This window comes from Dasypus novemcinctus, chromosome 3 (genome assembly GCF_030445035.2).
Source record: "Dasypus novemcinctus isolate mDasNov1 chromosome 3, mDasNov1.1.hap2, whole genome shotgun sequence".
Lineage (NCBI taxonomy): Eukaryota > Metazoa > Chordata > Mammalia > Cingulata > Dasypodidae > Dasypus > Dasypus novemcinctus.
This window is the reverse complement of record NC_080675.1, coordinates 67,768,678-67,789,035: the sequence shown is the minus strand read 5'-3', so window position 1 is coordinate 67,789,035 and position 20,358 is coordinate 67,768,678. Positions and strand designations below refer to the sequence as shown.

The 20,358-nt window shown below is 37.5% G+C and overlaps 1 pseudogene; it reads right to left on the bottom strand.

Annotated features, from left to right (window-relative positions):
• Positions 1–5,035: 5,035 nt before the first annotated feature.
• LOC101447551 (small ribosomal subunit protein uS3-like) lies at positions 5,036–5,825 on the bottom strand (annotated as a pseudogene).
• Positions 5,826–20,358: the final 14,533 nt, after the last annotated feature.

The window sequence follows — 20,358 nt, the reverse complement described above, 5'->3', positions numbered from 1 at the left end:
CTGTGGTTCTTTGCCCAGTGGGAGGACACAAACCTTCATTCCTGAAGCTTCTGGGTCATTGGTAGTCCTGCCTGTATTGGGTTGTTGCAGTTTTCCATTCACTTTAAACCTAGGGCATGGTAGTACTAAGAGATGCCCTAGGGGATCTCCTGTATTCCAGGCAAATGCTTCTTTACCTCCATTGTATAGTTGCAGTCCTATTTCACTTTGATAGTAAGGATCAATCACCCCAGCCAAAACAGTAATTCCTTTCTTTGCTTGTTGATTCAGAGGCATGAGAAACCCAAAGTGACCAATGTCTGTCTTAAATTCCAGTTAAGCAGAATCATTGTTGTGTCTCCTGGTGGAAGCACTACTCATTTTGGAACTAAGACCTGTACACCAGCAGAATTTAAGGTTGCAGGAACAGGAAATCAATTTCTTTTTCTTGTGCATCATTAAGGGTAATAGTGAGTGGTACCATTTCCATTTCCACAAGCATCTTTAGATGCTGCTGCCATGTACTGGATCCCCCCACAGCTACAGTTTGGGAAGAAAGCATCTCCCAATGATATCTTGACTTGGACATTTTCATGACCTCAGAACTGTAAGCTTTTTTTTTTTTTTAACTTAAAAAGTATTTATTTATTAAAGAAGCTTTAGCTTCATAAATGTTATGTAAAAAATATAGGGGATTCCCATATACCCTACTGCCTTTTCCCTCCCACTTTCCCATATTTTTCAAAATTTTTCATTAGTGTGGTACATTTTTTACAATTGATGAACACATATTGAAACATTGCTACTAACTATGGATTGAATTTACATTACAGTTTACACTTTGCCCCACACAATTTTATAGGTTTTGACAAAATGTATAATGGCCTGTATCCATCATTGCAATGTCATGCAGGACAATTCTAGTGCCCCAAATATGTCCCCGTGTTACACTTATTCTTCTCCCATCAGAACCTTTGATGGCCACTGCCTTTATATCAATGATACAAGTCTTCCATGACTAGGATGATAGTAAGTCTGTAATAGAATAACAGGAAAATAATGTCTACTCTACTCCATTGTTCATTCCCCAATTTTGAGGATCTTGGGGTGGTGATGCCCACTTAATTTCTGATTGAGAGGGGGCTTAGATCCCATGGGGCAGATGGATGGAACTGTCTTGTTTATAGTTATAGATACTTTGTTTTTTCTTGGGCATGGGCATTGTCCATCATCATCCCTTTGTTAGTTGTCCTGAGCAAGTCCAATGAACTGGAGAGTAGGTATTGCAATGCTACCGAGATTCAGGGCTCAACTGACATATGAACAGACTGAAGATTTAAGTCTCTGGGATATATAATTAATAAGTATAGTCTAATTATAGGTTTAAATAAAAGGTAGAAGAGCCATGTGCTGGGAAATTATAAATGAGTCTAAACTCTGTTACACTGGGTAGCATATATTCCAAAGCAAGGCCTACTGACAGGGTGCTGAATGCCAGAGATTGTCTGCCCTGCTTATAGTGTCTAGATGTCTCTAGATCCCTCAGGAGCCTTGCTTTACTGTAGCAGTCAATGAGATCCTGTTGAGACATGCATATATGTAACCTCTGGAAAGACCTCTGATTCACTTAGAATTTTCTTAGCCATAAAAACTCATTTGTATTTAATATTTCCCCCTTTTCATCAAGGCCTTTATCCTAATTCATTGCTATTTGGTGTTTGGTAATAATCACTTGGTGTGATGGAAGCTCATCCCTGGGAGTCCTGTTCCATGCTGGGGGTGGGGGTGGGGACGATAGTGTGTTTATTTACTGAGTTTAACTTAGAGGCAACATTTGAGCAACAAGGAGGGTTTCAGGAGGTAATTCTTAGGCAATAAATAATACTAGGCTAAGTTTCAGCTTTACAAGAAGAGCTTCATAAGCATCATCATCAATATCAAGCACCTGGAGTAATGGTCTGTCCTCCTTTGGTAGGCACTGCCCATGTACTTGGGGTATTCTTGCTGCTCTATTAGAGGATATAGTAGGACTCCCCAGGATGGGAATTCAATATTCTTTCAGTTATTGTGTGTGTCTCCACCCACAGAGAAAATGCCCTATGAACACTTGGACATATTCATATGACTTAGAGGCATGCACCAGGTGATCTCTTACCACACATCCTCCCATCACTGACACCCCACACCAGTGATCCTTTTCTGCCACAGATGTAACCCTTCTGCAATCCAAAACCTCCCCCAAAACAAAATAAAAAATCCAAATAAAATAAATAGAATAAGAATAAAAATAACAAAGTATAAAAATTAAAAATTTAAAAATTACAAAAATAAATTAAAAAAATTTTATTCATTGTGTATTTCTTCACTCTTAAGATCTTTTGTCTTCTATGTACATTGACAATTTCTTCCATATGTTCCCCCAGTGTCTTATTTTTTTCACTTTATCTTCAAACAAGCTTTAGGTTACAGAAAGTTACATAGAAAATATAGGGGATTCCCATATACCCAATGCCCTCCTCCTCTTCTACTCTCCCCTATTAATAACATTTTACATGCAGATGGTACATTTGTTACAATTGATGCACAAATATCAATGCATTGCTACTAACCATGATCAATGGTTTACATTATGATTTACATTTTGCACTGTACACTTTTATACGATTTGATGAAAATTTAAAATGACCTGTATACGTTATTGCAAGATCAGGCAGAACAACTCCAATGCTCTAAAAATGCCCTGCTTCATCTATTCTATACTTTCCTCCTCCTCCCCTCAAAACCTATGATAACCACTAAGTTCCAATTTTTGAAGAATAGGATTCATAGTTAACTAGCAATAAAATTAAGGGCTTAACATGTTGGTCTGTTTTCTTTTATAAGGCACTGCCCAATAAAATGTTCTTGAGAGATTCTTCCCCTCTTTTTGAGAATGTAGCAGGATTTTTTAGAATGTGAGTTTAATATTTTCTTGTTTATTGTGTGGGACTCCACTCACCGAGATAACACACTATGACCAGATGAACACTTTCATATTCCATAGAGGCATTCTTCAGGTACACTCTCTCCCCATAGCCCCCCAACCCCAACGCCATATACCAGTAACCCTTGCCTGCCATATTTTCTAAAAGAATATTCCCACCATTGTGGTTTTAACCACAGACCTGCAAAAAAATCCCCAGAGTTCACCTGCTCCTTCCTCCAATCCTTCCCAAAGTTCCACGGATAGTCTAACCCTATTCCCCCACCCTCACATTCCTGTACCATCAAACTCAATCACATCACTGTACCACTATCACCCCCATCTATTACCCAACTAACCCCTTCCACCTTATCTTAGATTTTACCCATATTGAGCATTGGCTTACCATCCTCTACACCCTTTCTGTCTCCTGTTAACCTGTCTTCCAGATTCTAGCTCTGCGAGTCTGCTCAATTTTTTTTTAAGTCAAATCAGTGAGGTCATGTAATATTTGTCCTTCAGTGACTGGCTTATTTCACTCAACATAAGGTCTTCAAGATTCATCCATGTCATCCCATGTGTTAATACTGCATTCCTTCTTACAGCTGAGTATTATTCCATTGTGTATATATATATATACCACAATTTGCTTATCCATTCATCTGTTGATGGACCTTTGGGTTTCTTCCAATTTTTGGCAATAGTGAATAATGCCACTATGGACATTGGTGTGCATATATCTGTTCATGTCCATGCTTTCAGTTCTTCTGGATATATACCAAGAAGAGGGACTGCTGGGTCACATGGCAGTTCTATAGTTAGCTTCCTGAGGAACCACCGAACTGTAAGCTTTTTTTTTTTTTTTTTGGTACTGGAGCCAGAGATTGAACCCTGAACCTTGTATGTGGGAAGAGGTGCTCAAACCACTGAGCCACATCAGCTGCCCGAAGCTGTTTGCGTTTAACCTGATAAACTCCCATTGCAAAAGCAAACCCATTTCTGGTATATTGCTCCTAGTAGCCTTCAGCAAACTAAAACAGTACACCATAGGGCCGTTCATGAAGAAAATATAAACTTGTAGGTAGTAGGTAGAAGCATTTTGCTCATCTACCAAGAAAGAGTTGTTACAAGAAAAACAGAATTAAAAAGAAAATGCGTATTAGCCAGACTACAGGTTTTTATGCAATAAACACATTATGTTGAATGTGGCAGTAGAATTAGGAGTTACTTTCTTTCATTTTATAAGTTAAACATATTATATGAGTGTTTCGTTATATGGATATTTTGGGGAACATGGCTTAATCTTTCATGTCTTATTGGACAGTATAATTAACAATGCTGCTTTAGTGAAAATCCATATTCTGATACATTTTCAAATGTATCAAATTGACTAGGGCTCAATTTGAACTGTTGAAAAATACTTTTTGTAAATCTAATGGACTTATGTAATATGAATTTAACAGATGAGTCTTTTTTGTAAAATTGTTTCAAAAATTATATTCTCTTTTACATTGCATGCTTTTCCAAAATCATGACTATTTTTTAAAAGGATTTATTTTATTTATTAATTTCTCCCCCCCTTCATTGTTTGTGCTGGCTGTCTGCTTGTTGTGTGCTATGTCTGCTCGTCATCTTTTTAGGAGGCACTGGGAACCAAACCTGAGACCTCCCATGTGTAAGGGAGGTGTCCAATTGCTTGAGTCACCTCTGCTCTCTGCTTGTGGTGTCTCTCATTGTGTTTCCTCATTGTATCACCTTGTTGCATCATCTTGTGTCATCTTGTTGCATCAGCTTTCTGCATCAGCCCATCATATCAGCTTGCTGTCTTGCTTGTCTTCTTTAGGAGGCACAGGGAACCACATCTGGGACCACCCATATGGTAGGTGGGTGCCCGACTGCTTGAGCCACATCTGCTTCCCAACTATTTTTAAATTACGGAAGTTGGCAGCAGAGTGGTAGGATGTGGAGTTTGTCGCTGATTTCTTTTGAATGTTTCTTTCATTTCTTTTTTTTTTTTTCCTTTTTAAAAAGTTTTATTAAGCGTCTTTATAAAGTAATAGCCAGACTCCAGATGCAGGTGTCAAGAAAAACCTTTTATGCAGTAGGGACTAGTTGGAGCATGGCAGGTGGCTCTGGTTTCCCACCCTTCTATTCTGAGATGGGAGTGGTGGGTAGGATCTCATCTTTGGGTTTTCCAATGCTCACATGGTCTGGCAGGGACTTCTTAGGACCAGCCTTACCACCTGGGTCCCATGGCAGCATGATCTTCATTTTGATGCCAGCACGCCGTATCTGAGCAGCACATGGCACACAGCAGTATCAACATAGTGGTTGACAGGGTCCCCACTGTGGATCATTAGGCCATTCACAAACATCATGGATTTAGCCCGCTATCCTCACAGTTTCCCAGACACTACAACCTTGCAGCCTTTGACTCCACTCTCCCTGATGAACAGCAGCACACCACAGCAGGCCCTCTGCACAGCAAGCCCTCCTAGGAGTTTATTACACAGAGACTCTCCCTGACCAATGGCACTTAGACCTCTTGTGGCCACCTTTTCAGCATAAAGCTCTACACTGCCCTAGGTAAGCCAAACCTCTTCTGAACTACAGCAGTCAATTCCTGGATCCCCTGCCAGCCTTTCTCACCAAGGACATTCTGTGTCCTGGTGGCCAGAATAATGATTTCTGTCCTGGTTGGTGTAACTCGAACCTCAGCTCCAGAGTAGCCATCTTCAGCTAGCTCTCAAGTGAGAAACTCGTTCAGTTCAGCTTTGAAAATGCCATAAGCAACAAACTTCTTCTTTTTGGAAATTTCTGCTGCCCTCTTTCTGCTGTGCTCAGCTGAAAGGAAAGGCTCTTTAATTTCTTGAAAAGAAAACATCACCTCTGTTCAAAAACTACTTTAGTGCAAGGGGTCGCCACTTCCACCACACATTTCAAATAGGAATCTATGCAGTGTTTTTCAATGTGCAAAACTATTTGACCTAAGGCTTACATGTGATACATGTATTATAAAATGTTAAGAGTTTATTGTGAATGATCTATCAGTCAGTTTAATCTTCTTGGCAGTATTGGACTGGCAGTTTGAATTGGGGTGTCCTGGACCATTTAGTAATTTTCTGTAGACCTTCTCACGGTTGCCCTTTCACACCTGTGGTTAGAGTTTCCTATTAACATTAAGGCTGAACTTAGAGAAAAGCAAAAAAATTACATAAATAGGTTATATTTCTTATATGACAAAAAGTACGTAGCTATACCAGGGATGGCAAACATAGCTACTACTACATTCTGTGCCCATAGGAGGGGCACTAATTGATAACTCTTTTTCCTCAAGCTCACACTCAGCGTTAATGATCTTTCTTAACTCTTTTGCCTTGAGCTCACACTTAGCATGGTGATCCTTCTGCCCCAGGTAGCTGGTGCCAATTTATTTGAATTGTAGACAAGTTCAAACCTGTTTATCATCTTGGAGTTACACTGGATTTAGAGATGCCCAGATGATTGATTGGAGTTTTAATGTAATGAAAATTATATCTGCTAAGAAAATCCCATAGACTAGGCGCTAGGCTCCATGTTACACCTGCATTATCTCATAATTCTCCTAGCAGTTGTATAAAACAGGTACCACTATTATTCCCATTTTACAGATGAGAAAACTGAGGCTTAGAGGGGTCTTAAGTGTACTTGGCCAAAGTCACAGAATTAATAAATTAGTGGTACCTCTTTTTCGACTCAGGTCTGTCTAACTTCACAATCCTGGCTCTTGGCCACTATCTGGTTTTATCTCTTTTCATTTAAGTTTTGGTGGTATGTTAACCCCCTAGGTTGTCTCCACACTCTGCTTATGGCACTTTGTTCAGCAGCTGGCTTGATTCCTGAAAGTGGGGTAGAAGACCTGTTGCTTTTTTTGTGAATGAAAGAAATGAGTCATAAAGTGCATTATGATAACACCTTATAGTGCAGCACTGGGAATTTGGAAAATCTTATTGAATTTGAAATTTTGTGAGAAGTTGTTTAAATATATTAGAAAATACTCCGCTCTTTTTTTTTTTATTAAACAAATAGAATCTTTCCTTGGTTTGAAATGATGCTTCTCTGGTTATCACATGAAAGTTAACTTAGTCAGAATTAAACACTACCTTTTAACATTAGTTTAGAAATGAAACCAAAACCTTAAATTGTGTCCTAAAGTGCTATTATAGAGCTGACAGTGTGTGCAGTCTCAGAAAATATTAATTCACAAAGAATAATAGATTTTAATGCTCTGTTTAGTATTTCAATGTCAAAATTAAAAATTCAACAGGATAGTTAATTGAATATTTTATACTTCTAAGAAGGGCCTTGATCCTCAGAAGTACATAGTAATTCTATTCTCAAATTCCTTTTATATAATGTAGACTTCCTTTAAGGAATTAAAAATGCATTTATATTTCAGTTGAAGATATTATATATTTTTAACAACTTTTTAATGAAAGGAAACGTCTAGAATTAGTGTGTTAACTTTGAATTTTGGGGAAAATCAGACTTCTGAAACTTAAAATATCCATTCAAATTATTATAATTCTCTATGTAATGGAGGCCTTTTATAAGAATGGTTACTATTATTCTAACTACAAGTTGCTGAGTTGTCAATTGAGGATGCAAAACATTATGTGCCCCCAATTTTCATCTATTAATAATCTCATTTGACACTTTTCTTTTTCCATTTTGTAAGTTTTGAGCTTTTCAGACTAGTCTTTATTTTTCTCTTGGTTCTAATTAATGAAATTCTAGTACAGGCATAAAAAATATAGAGACTTATGGCTGCTAAAGAAAATCTCAGCAAGCAAAAAAGGATAAATTATTCCACCTTTCACTATAGCTCTAGAAACACAGGCACAGCTTTACTTTTGTTGTAAAACCATATTCACAAATATTGTTTCTAACAAAGGAGTCTTATAAGACACCTGGATTTTGTGCACCGTTGGTATGTTCTGGAAAAGTAACCTGTAACTCTCAAGATTCTGTTTTTGTCTTACATAATAATCTGTTGTTCTGAAAATATATTTATTTCAAGATTTCTGCTTTCAGAGAGGTAAAAATACTTGAGAGTTTTACTTGTTAAGCCAAAAGGTAACTGTTGAACTCCTTTCTTTCATATGTAGAGAGGGGAGAAAACCAACCTATTGAGTTTCTTATTTAAAGAAAAAGTTCAAGAGTCTCATATATTTAATCAGCAATGGTTATTTCTTAAATTTATGGTTATGTTATACTGAAAGAAAGGGATCGAAGTGCTCTTATGAAATTATTGCTGTGTATACCATGTCTGCAGAGACGAGGGTAAAGAAGATGTTTGCCATTTATCTGATATCCGTGATTTATAAGCACCATATGTCAGGTCTTTCTCATTTGAAGATGGGAGGCTGCTATGCAGTAAAACTCCTCAGCCCAGATCAGGTTAGGTTGCAAGATACACTGCTGTGGTCTGAGGCAGCATCGGATGAAAGTCAGCAGAACCCGGATTCCCCAGGCTCTGAGTTACTTCATTGTTGACCCAGTGGGCTTTGCATCTGCCACAGCCTTGAGAAGAGTCTGACAATTTGAGGAGGATTTTCTTTTAGAGTTAAGGCTTCCTTTTCCTATCTTTTCTCCAGTACTAGCTCTCTTCCCTTTCTAATTTTAAGTGGTTTTGTATTATCCGACTTTGATCTATAGAAGTAGGAAACCTTTTGAGGAATTCTGATTTTTCCCCTTCTTCTCAAACTCCCTTCTCGTTATAATTTGTATCTCCCCTCTCTGCTTTTCACTAAGTCACCGGGGAAGCAGAATTTAGAGCATAAAATCAGCCTTTCTCTAGACCTTTGAGGATCTACCCTCCCCTTGCCTATCATCATGGGAGATATTGATAAGCAAGTGCCTTTTTTTGTGTCTTTCCCCATCTCTGAAAAGATCCAGGAAAGAAAATGAGTGGTTGGTTTCTCAAGATTATCAGTTAATAAAGTATGGATAGGTTAAAATTTTACTGTACATAAGTCTGATGAGAGTAATTCTCTAAGTTGAGTTTTCTAAATCATGGAAGATTTAAAGCACATCATAATGACATATGCTGTTCTAGAAAGCTAAAAAGTTTTCAGTATGCATATATCTCAGTCTTGGTTCACTTTTGGTAAAATTGTGTTATTGGATGATAGATTGAGGTCAGAAAGAAAGAAGAGTATCACAGTCCATTAGGTTGTGCCTTCTCACACCTACTTAGATTGTCATTTTGTATTTTCTTGTGAAGAATACTATCTGTAAGAATCTGGTTGTTGAAGTCCTTGTTGCATCTGTAATGCATTCCTGGGTTGTTTGGAATGAGAAATAATAAGTTAAATTAAGACTGTTATGTAGTGTTTTCAGCAGTTTCAACATCAAATATTGATGGGCACATATTCAACCCTATTTACAGTATATTACTTGAGTATGGAACTTCAAAATCACCCATGTCAGTTATGAACACAGCCCATGTGAAACCCAATATGTAAAATTTCAACTTTATGTTTTGGCACTAATATTAACTTTGCAAAAATGTTTACCATAGGATAACTTTACATTCTATATTCCTAATTCATTTAATTTATTTATTTATTTTTGAGGTACTGGGGTAAAGTTTGAACCTAGGACCTCATATATAGGAAGTAGGTGCTCAACCACTTGAACTACAACTGCTCCCCTCTAATTCACTTTAAATTATTAAAATAGAAGATTTTTTGGGTATGCACAGTACAAACTTTTAAAATGGTGATGTCCACTCCACCTCTAAATCGAGAGGGAGCTTAGATCCGACATGGCTGATGGATGTGATTCTCCTGCTGCAATTGTAGGCACTCTCAGTTCCCTGGTGTGTTGGTTGACCATCCTCACCTCCCTGTTAGCTCATCTTCACTTTTTAATAGCTTAGTATCTTTTCCATAATACTCCCTTGGGTATAAGAGATTGGAAAAGATTGGCTCAGTGAGGAAGCTGTTTCTTTTAATGTCTGATTTGTTTACTGACCACATCCATATTCCATTCTGAAGTGGGGGAATGTCGTAGTTCTACTCTTACGGGGGTCTTTGGTACCACTGTACTATATTTAACAGATTGAATAAGCATGACAAAATCTCGTGATTTTGACTCTACATTTTGAATTTTATATCTAGCTAATATATAGGTTCAGATATAGAGATTAGATTTGCTATGAGAGGATGGGGGCAGATAGTCCACTTGTTCTGTTCTGAACGGGAACCATCAAACCTTTGGATGGCTGTTGTGGTGGTTTGGAGTAGTATGTGTCCCAGAAAATATATGTTCTTAAATTTACTCCATTCCTGTGGGTGTGAGTCCATAGTAAGTAAGACTTTTTGATAAGGTTACTTTGGTTAAGGTGTGGTCCACCTCAATCAGGACAAGTTTAATCCTATTGTTGGTGTCCTTTAGAAGCAGAATGAAATTCAGACTGAGAGAGAAAGGCATAGAGGGAGGAGACAGAAGCTGAACATCGATGGAAGCCAGAAGAGAAGGGAGAGACCAGGAGAGGCCACCATGTTCTTTGCTATGTGGTAAGCTAAGGACCAAGGATTGCTGCCAGCCAGCCCCAGAAAGCTGTCTTTGGGAAGAAAGCATCACCTAAATGACACCTTGATTAGAACTTTTTTTAGCTTCAAAACCATGAACTAATAATTTCTCATTGTTTAACCTGACCCATTTCATGGTATTTGCTTGAGCAGCCACGAAACTAAAAAGTTATGGATTATGATAATTAGTAGTATTAGAGAGCTGTGACCAAAAGCAGATATTAATGAGACATTTGAAACATGGTAAACTCAAAAGGGATTAAGATGATATGGCACCCTACAACTTGTTTTTTAAAAAATTTTTGTTGTTTGTTTGTTTTGGGAGTCCAACTTATTCCTTTTGAAAAAGCCCCAAGCATCCCAGATCAGTAGAGAAGCAGTGTGGTAGATGGACTATGTCGGCTTTGTTGTTGTTGTTGTTGTTGTTGTTGTTTTTTACCTTTCTGAGCCTCCATTCCTTATTTGAAAAATGAAGATGAATAATATTGTCTACAGCACTAAAATGTAGTCTGGACTAAATGTTATAATGTATATGTAAGTGCTTTTGTAAAATTGCTAAGAGCTAGGAAAATGACATTTAATAGTACTTCCATCCAGTTTCACCTCTCTCATGCATTTCTTTATTTATGTCAGTTCTAGATAGCATAACAACCATATTTGGGGATAAGGAGGCGAGACTAAAGTGAAATTGATTTATTCTGCTCTGTGGGAAGTTCTGTATGCTTCCCTTAGCCTTTCCATTTCTTTTAGATTTAGAATTCACATGGATGAGAACAAATGCTTTTCTTAAGATGTTGTTCAAAAAACTTACACACAGCCTGGAAGCATAGCAAACAACCACACTTACAAATTTGTCAGTTTAGCATATATAACATATATACCTCACCTACAGGAGGGGAGAAAAAGAAATGCTAAAGTAATGAGCAGTGCAGTTTTGGCCCCAGTGAGGCTGGTCTTTCTAGGTTGAGTAAGCAAGAAACAGCAGTATAGGAGTGCACAAGGAGGAAGCCATTTCATGCACATGCCTGTCTGTGCTGTCGTGTTGATCACCTGGACAGGCCTTTATCTAACTTTTACAGACAGCTTACCATAACTTGCAGCTTGTTCCTTTAAGGCATTCTGCCTTCCGTCTTATGAGGTAATGGCCTGTGCTGCATGTGTTCTAACAGGTAATGTCTCCTCAACAAACTTAATTATTATGGACAGGCCCAATATCACCCATATTAACAAGAAATACCATTTTACATTGCATATGTGAACATATACTCACAAACCCCCTTTAACACCCATAGACATATACTTTTCTTTACAGATCTAGGGCAATAAGAGCCATTACAGTAGATGGTCATGGGGAAGAAGCCCAACATATGAGTCTGGTGTTTTCTCCAGATCCTTCCATGAGAGGAGGTATGTTGAGCTATTATTAATAGTTGGTGCTTTTCTGATATTAATTATAAGGAGGTCTGGCAAATTATATGACTTATCTCCTCCCCTCATTTGCTGAAAATTATTTCAATATGCATTTGTATGGCCTGACCATACAAATATGATGAATTTTCTTAATTCATCTTCTTCCCTGACAAAGTATCCTTCAAAAATTTGGCCTGTAATCTACAGTAAGAATGGATTTAATATCAGGACCCAGTACACATACACCTACATACTAACATATGGCATATATAACATTTTAAAATTGATTTCATGATCCACTAAGGAGTTGTAAATTACAGTTTAGAAAACAATTTATTGCTGGAACACCAGTTTACTGTGATCTGAAGGCCCATTTTCTTAAGGAATGTTACACTCCCTCTGGAAACAAGTCTAATGTAGGAATGGTGAAGTCTGTCTGAGTTCCCTCATCTATAGACATGTTATAGATATTTGAGGCTGGACTTGTTGGATTAAGAAGTCTGTTCGTGGCCTTTTTGGAAGATCAAAAAATAAGAGAAAGTCATTGAGACTGATAGGCTTAGAAACCGCTTGGGACAAAGACAGCAAGCCAGTTTTCTTTACTGAGAACTTGCTTTCCCATTCCTTTCCCTTCTCATTTCTTCTCCCCACCCCATGTTATGTAGAAGTAGATGATGACTCAGTTTTCTTGAGAGGGGGGAAGAATGGGGAGGAAACATGAAATTATTGTAATGTGGAAACATAAGATCTTCATGGAAGCTTCTCCCTCTGCAGGCTGAGACTGTATCTTTGGTCTCCATGTTGTGAGGTATTCTACATTACCACTAAGATCTTAGATTCTGGCAGTCAAATTAATCTCTGATTTACATTTTTATTATTCTGAAAGAAAGCATCCCATATACCATTATATACTCTCACTGTGACCCTTAGCATTGGTATAGTGTGTTTTTTGCCATTGCTGCAAAAATCTTACAATATTACTGTTAACTTACATCTAAAAGTTACATTAGTTGTATTTTTTCCATACATCACCATATTCTAAACACCTTGTAATAGAGGAACAGTCTTGTGTTTTATACTTTTGACCACAATCCTCATCCAACACTGAAATCACTATGTTGAACAATGCCTAGATTATCCTCTAGTTTTCTTTCAATTGACATTAACCTCCCTAGACTACCCTTTTCAGCCACTTTCCCATTTCTGTGAATCAACAGTGTTATACTCACTATAATGTGTCACTACCAGCTCTATTCATTTCCATACATTTCCAATCAAACTTATTAAACACTACATACATTCAGCATCAGTTTCCATTTTTCAGCCTACATTCTCTTAGTAATATAGATGCCATAGTTTAACTCCATGAGTTTACTCATCGTATTTAGTTCACATTAGTGAGACCATACAATACTTGTCCTTTTGTGTCTGGCTTATTTCCCTCAATATAATGTCCCCAAGATTCATCCATGTTGTCATATGCATCCAGACTTCATTTCTTCTTAAAGCCGAATAATATTCTGCTGTATGTATACACCACATTTTGCTTATCCATTCATCTGTTGAAGGATGCTTGGGTTCTTTCCATTTTTTAGCAATTGAAAATAATGCTGCTATGATCCTAGGTGTTCAAATGTTTGTTTGAGTCCTTGCTTTCAGTTCTGAATATATTCCTAGTGGCAGAATCCTGGATCATATGGTAGTTCTATATTTAACCACTTGAGGAACTCCAATCACTTGAGGAACCTCCAACTGTCTTCTACAGAGGCTGCACCATTTTGCATTCCCACCGACAGTGAAGGAGTGATCCTATTTTTCTGCATCCTCTCTAGAATTTGCAGTTTTCTGTTTTTTTTTTTTAAATAACGTCCATTCTGTAAGGAGTGAAATAATATCTCATGGTTGTTCTGATTTGCATTTACCTAATAGGTAGTGGTAGTGGTCATTTTTCTCATGTGCTCTTTGGCCATTTGTATTTCCTCTTTGGAAAAATGTCTATTTAAGTCTTTTGCCCATTTTTTAGTTGGGTTGCTTGTCTTTTTTTATCATCGATCTCTTTATATAATATGGAGATCAAATCCTCATCAGTTATGTGGTTTCCAAATATTTTCTACCATTGAGTAGGCTGCATTTTTACTTTCTTGACAAAGTCTTTTGAAGCACAAAAGTGTTTAATTTTGAGGAGGTCCCATTTTTCTGTTATTTCTTTCATTGATTGTACTTTGGGTATAAGGTTTAAGAAACTATCACCTTCCACAAGATCTTGAAGATGCTTCTCTACATTTTCTTCCAGGAGTTTTATGGCTGTAGTATTTATATTTAGGTCCTTGATCCATTTTGAATTAAGTTTTGTATAAGGTATGAGATAGGAGTCCTCTTTCTTTCTTTCAAGTTGGATATTCAGTTTCCCAGCACTATTTGTTGAATAGACTATTTTGATGCAGCTGGATATGTTTGACAGCCTTGTCAAAAATCACTTGACCATAGATATGATGGTCTATTTCTGAATTCTCAATTTGAGTCCATTGATCAATATGTCTATCTTTATGCCAGTACCATGCTGTTTTTACCACTAGTGCTGAGTGATATGCTTTAAAATCAGGAAGTGAGAGTCCTCGAACTTGGTTCTTTTTTTCTTTTTTAACATGTTTTTGATTATTCAGGGTACCTTACCCTTCCAAATAAATTTGATAATTTGATTTTCCTTTTCTGCAAAAAAGGCAGTTGGAATTTTTATTTGAATAGGGTTGAATCTGTAAATCAGTTTGAGCAGAATTTACATTTTTACAATGTTTAGTCTTCCAAACCATGAATGTGGAATGTCCTTCCATTTATTTAGGTCTTCTTTGGTATCTTTCAGCAATGTTTTATACTTTTCTGAATACAGGTCCTTTATGTTCTTGGTTAAATTTATTCATAATTATTTGATTCTTTTGGTCATTATTGTAAGTGGGATTTTTTTTTTCTGGTTTTCTCCTTAGGTAGATAATTAGTAGTGTATAAAAACGCTACTGAGTTTTGCATATTAATCATGTATCCTGTCATGTTGCTGAACTTGTCTATTAGTTCTAGTTGCTTTGTTGTGGATTTTTTGGATTTTCTAACTGTACAATCATATCAGCAAATGGTTAAAGTTTTACTTTTTCCTTTCCTATTTAGGTGAATTTATGCCTTTTTTCTTTTCTAATTGCTCTAGGAGAACTTCTAGTACAATATTGAATAACAGTAACAAGGAGGGCATCCTTGTCTTGTTCCAGAACTTGGTGGGAAAGCTGTCAATATTTCACTGTTGAGTACAGTGTTATCTGTGGGTTTTTCATATATGCACTTTACAATGTTGAGAAAGTTTTTTTCTATTCCTTTCAGAGCTTTTTTTAATCAAGAAAGGAGACTATATTTTGTAAAATGCCTTTTCTGCATCAATTGAGATGATTATGTGATTTTTCTTCTTCAATTTATTTTTGTGGTGTATTACACTGATTGATTTTCTTGTGTTGAGCCACCCTTGCATACCTGGATAAAAAGCCATTTGATTGTGGTATATACTTCTTTTATTTATTTATTTATTTATTAAAAATTAATTTTTCTCCTCCCCCTACTTGTCTGCTCTCTGTGTCCATTCGCTGTGTGTTCTTCTGTGACTGCTTCTATCCTTATCAGTGGCACCGGGAATCTGTTTCTTTTTGTTGCATCATCTTGTTGTTTCAGCTCTCTGTGTGTGCGGTGCCATTCTTGGGCAGGCCGCACTTTCTTTCACACTGGGCGGCTCTCCTTATGGGGTGCACTCCTTGTGCATGGGGCTCCCCTACGTGGGGGACACCCCTGTGTGGCACGGCACTCCTTGCGTGCATCAGCACTGCACATGGGCCACCTCCACATGGGTCAAGGAGGCCTGGGGTTTGAACCATGGACCTCCCATGTGGTGGGCAGACATCCTATCCATTGGGCCAAGTTCACTTCCCAGTATATAATTCTTTTAATGTGCGATTGGATTTGGGTTTGCCAGTATTTTGCTGAGGATTTTTGCACTAATATTCATTAGAGAAATTTGTCTGTCATTTTCTTTTTTCATGTTATCTTCATCTGGTTTTGGTATTAGAGTGATATTGGCCTCATAGAAAGAGTTTGGTATCATTCCTTCAGGTTTAATTTTTTGGAAGATTTTGAGCAAAATAGGTATTAGATCTTCTTTGAATGACTGGTAGAATTCACCTGTGAAGCCATCTGGTTTTAAGCTTTGTATTTTTGGTAGGTTTTTGATGACTGTTTTAATCTCTTACTTGTGAGTCATTTGTTGAGGTCTCCTGTTTCTTCTAGAGTTGCTGTGGGTTGTTCATCTGTTTTTAGGAATTTTTCCATTTTGTCTACGTTATCAAGTTTGTTGGTGTGCAGTTATTCATAATATCCTCTCATGATCTCTCTTTTTTTCTGTCAATGGTAATGACCCCTCTCTCATTTCTGATCTTATTTATTTGCATCTCCTCTTTTTCTTTGTCAATCGAGCTAAAATCAATCTTGATTTTTGTTGATCTTGAAGAACAAACTTTTGATTTTATTGATAATCTCTGTTGGTTTTTTTGTTTTCAACTTCATTTACTTCTGCTCTTATTTTTGTTATTTCTTCCCTTTGGCTTGGTTTGGGATGAACTTACTGTTTTCTTCTAGTTCCTCCACTCGTGCACTTAGGTCTTTGATTTTAGCTCTTCCTTTTTTTAAATTTTTTAAATGTAATCATTGAGGGCTATAAGTTTCTCTTTCAGCACTACTTTAAGCATAGGTTTTGATATGTTGTGTTCTTGTTTTCATGTCTCAAGATATTTACTAATGTCTCCTACAATTTCTTCTTTGACCCCTTTATTATTTAAGAGTGCATTTTTTTACCTCCATATATTTGTAAAATTTCCCTTTTTCTGCCTGTTAATTGATTTTAAAAAAAGATTTATTTTATTTACTTCTCCTCTCCCATTCCCCTATTTTCTGCTCTCTCTGTCCATTCATTGTGTGCTCTTCATCTGCTTGTATTCTCATTAGATGTCTCTGGGAACTGATCTTGGGAACTTCTGGAGTGGGGGAGAGTGGATTACTCTCTTGCACCACCTCAACTCCCTGCTCTACTATGTCTTCTTATTTTCTTTCCTCTGTGTCTCTTGTTGCATCATCTTGCTGTGCCAGTTGTCCGCGTCAGCTGGCACTCCTGCGCGGGGCTGCATTCCCGCATGAGCTGGCACTATGTGTGGGCCAGCTTGCTGTGTGGGCCAGCTTGCCCTCACCAGGAGGCCCTGGACCTTGAATCCTGAACCTTCTTTATGGTAGACAGAAGCCCAATTGGTTGAGCCACATCCATTTCCCCTGTTATTGATTTTAAACTTCATTTTATTATGTTAAGAGAATGTGCTTTGTATAATTTCAATCTTTTTGAATTTACTGAGACCTGCCTTATGATCCAACATATGACCTATTCTGGAGAATGATCCACGAGCACTTGAGAAGAATGTATATCCTGCTGTTTTGATGTGTAATGTCCTATAAATGTTAGGTCTACTTTATTTATGATTTATTCAAGCTCTCTGTTTTCTTATTTATCTTCTGTCTAGATGTTCATCCAGTGCTGAGATGTGTGTATTGAAGTCTCCAAGTATTTTTTTAGAAACATCTATTTTTTCCCTTCAGTTTTGCCAGTATTTGCCTCATTTATTTTGGGGCACCTGGGTTAGATGCATATATATTTGTTATTCTTTCTTCTTGCCCCTTTAATTGATATACAATGACCATCTTCATCTCTTATAGCAATTTTGCATTTCAAATGTATTTTGTTCATTATTAGTATTGCTACTCCAAATCTTTCTTATTACTATTTGCATGGAATATCTTTTTCCAACCATTCACTTTCAGCCTGATTGTTTCTTTGTATTTAAGGTGATTCTTTTGTAGACAGCATATGGATAGCTCATATTTTTGTTTATCCATTTTGTCAGTCTATATTTTTTAATTGGGGAATTCAATCCATTAACATTCAGTATTATTACTGTAAAGGCACTACTTTGTTCTTCCATTGTATCCTTTGACTTTTTGTTATCATATCTTATTATTGTCTGTCTTTTTACCCTTTTAATTATCCTTACTAAGGATACTTCATTTCTACACTCTCTTCCAGACCTTTCACCCCTGTCTTTTCCTTTCAGGCTGCAGCATTCCCTTTAGCATCACTTGTAAATCTGCTCTCTTGGTGGTAGATCCTTGGTTTTGGTTTATCTGTGAAGACTTTAAATTTACCCTCAGTTTTGAAGGACAGTTTTGCCAGATAAGGTTGGCAGTATCTTAAATATTTCATACCACTGCCTTCTTACCTCCCTGGTTTCTAATAAGAGATAAACACTTAGTTTTAATGAGGTTCCCTTGTATGTGATGCATTGGTCTTCTCTTGCTGCATTCAAAATCTCTCTTTATCTGTGGCATTTGATATTCTGAATAGTAGGTATGTTGGAGTAGGTCTATTCAGATTTATTGTTTTTGGGGTGCATTATCCTTCTTGGATATTGATATTTGTGTCTTTCATAAGGGTTGGAAAATTTTCATTCTTTATTTCCTTGAATTTTCTTTCTGCCCCTTTTACATTCTCTTCCTCTTCTGGGACACTTATAATACATATGTTTGTGTGTTTCACATTTTCATTCAATTCCTTGAGACCCCATTCCATTTTTTACTTTCTTTTCTTTTTCTCTTCTCCGGTCTTTTCAAGTTCAGATGTTCTTATTTCTAATACACATTATTCTGTCATCAGCCAATTCAATCTGCCATTAAATGGCTCTAATGTATTATGAATCTCATCAATTGTGTCTTTCATTATCATAAGCTCTGTTATTTTTCTTTAGGTTTTCAAATTTTCTTTCTTTCTTTTTTTCAGACCAGTAATTCATTAGGGTAGAGAGGGGAGAGAAATGGGAGAAAATCCCAGGTTGAGAGGAAGTGGCTGAAGAGTGATAAAAAGGGCTAATTTATAGAATATAATTTTCCTTCTAGAATATAAATCCACAGGTTTACTTGTGTATTGATCAGGCAGGGGTGAAAAGCCAGAATAAGGCATGAACAGGCACCAGGACAGGGTGAAAGCATGAGAGAGCAAGAGTCAAATTATTCTTTATGCTACCCAGTGTCTTCTTAATATCTTTTATCTCTTTAGCTATATTTTCCTTCAGCTCCTTGTATTAATTTGTGTAAACATCATTGATTAGTTGTCTTAAATCCTTTGCCTCATCAGGACTTTTGATTTGTTCCTTTGGCTGGGCAATATCTTCCTGTTTCTTAGTATGGTTTTTAGTTTTTTGCTGATGTTTAGGCATCTCATTACATTTGTAATTTACTCTGTTGGTCAATTTCTCTCTCTTGCCTAATGGTTTTATTTCATGGCTCTTCTTTGATTTTTGGTTTGACTTTTTCTACAACTTTAATATCGAACTGTTTAAGTTCTGAAAACCGTTCCAGGGACACACTAATGGGGTGCATTCCAGATCTACGGGGGTCTGAAATAGGGATAAGAGAGATAAGCCTTCTGTTCCTTCACCTTTGCTGCCTACCAGCAGATGGTGCTCTTCAGCAAAACTTTCCATGGAGGTGTGTGTCTTTCAACTTCCACTGGCTGGATTTTCTGAGCCAGTTGGAGCCCCAAATCAAAACTGGGCTCTGCCATTTATTTTATTTTATCTGTAAAAGATTTATTTACTTACTTACCCCCACTTCCCCATTGTCTGCTCTCTGTGTTCACTGTGTTCATTTGCAGTGCCTTCTATGTCTATTTGTCTTCTCTTTAGGCAGCACCAGGAACTAATCCTGGGACCTTCCATAGTGGGAGAGAGGTGTGCAATCTTTTGTGCCACCTCAGCTCCCTGGTCTTCTGTGTCTCCTATTCTCTCTCCTCTGTGCCTCTTATTGTTGCTTCATCTTGCTGTGCCAGCTCTCTGCTCGGGCCAGCTTGCTGCATGGGCAAGCACTCTGCTTGGGCCAGCTCTCTGCTCAGGCCAGCTTGCTGTGTGGTCAGCTTGTCTTCACCAGGAGGCCCCTGGAATTGAACTCTGGACCTCCTATATGGTAGATGGGAGCCCAATCACTTGAGTCACATCCGCTTTCCAAGGGCTCTGCCATTTAAACTCAAGGAGGAGAGACCATGTTTATCCCTCCTCACCCTCCCTTTTCCCAGGTAGGAATATGCTCTCTCCCTTCTCAGCTGGTCACTTTCAGCCATGGATTTCACTGAGACTGTTCACCTTGAGGGTGGAAGATGGGGTCCATTCACAGTCATGGGGACTAGTAAATCAAGGTTTTCCTTCCAACCTCTTCATCTCTACATTCCCAATCCATCCTGAATGATGTACATGGCAGTCTCCTGGTCTTCAGATCCCCATCGCAGCTCCTTAATACAGCTTCTACCCTTCC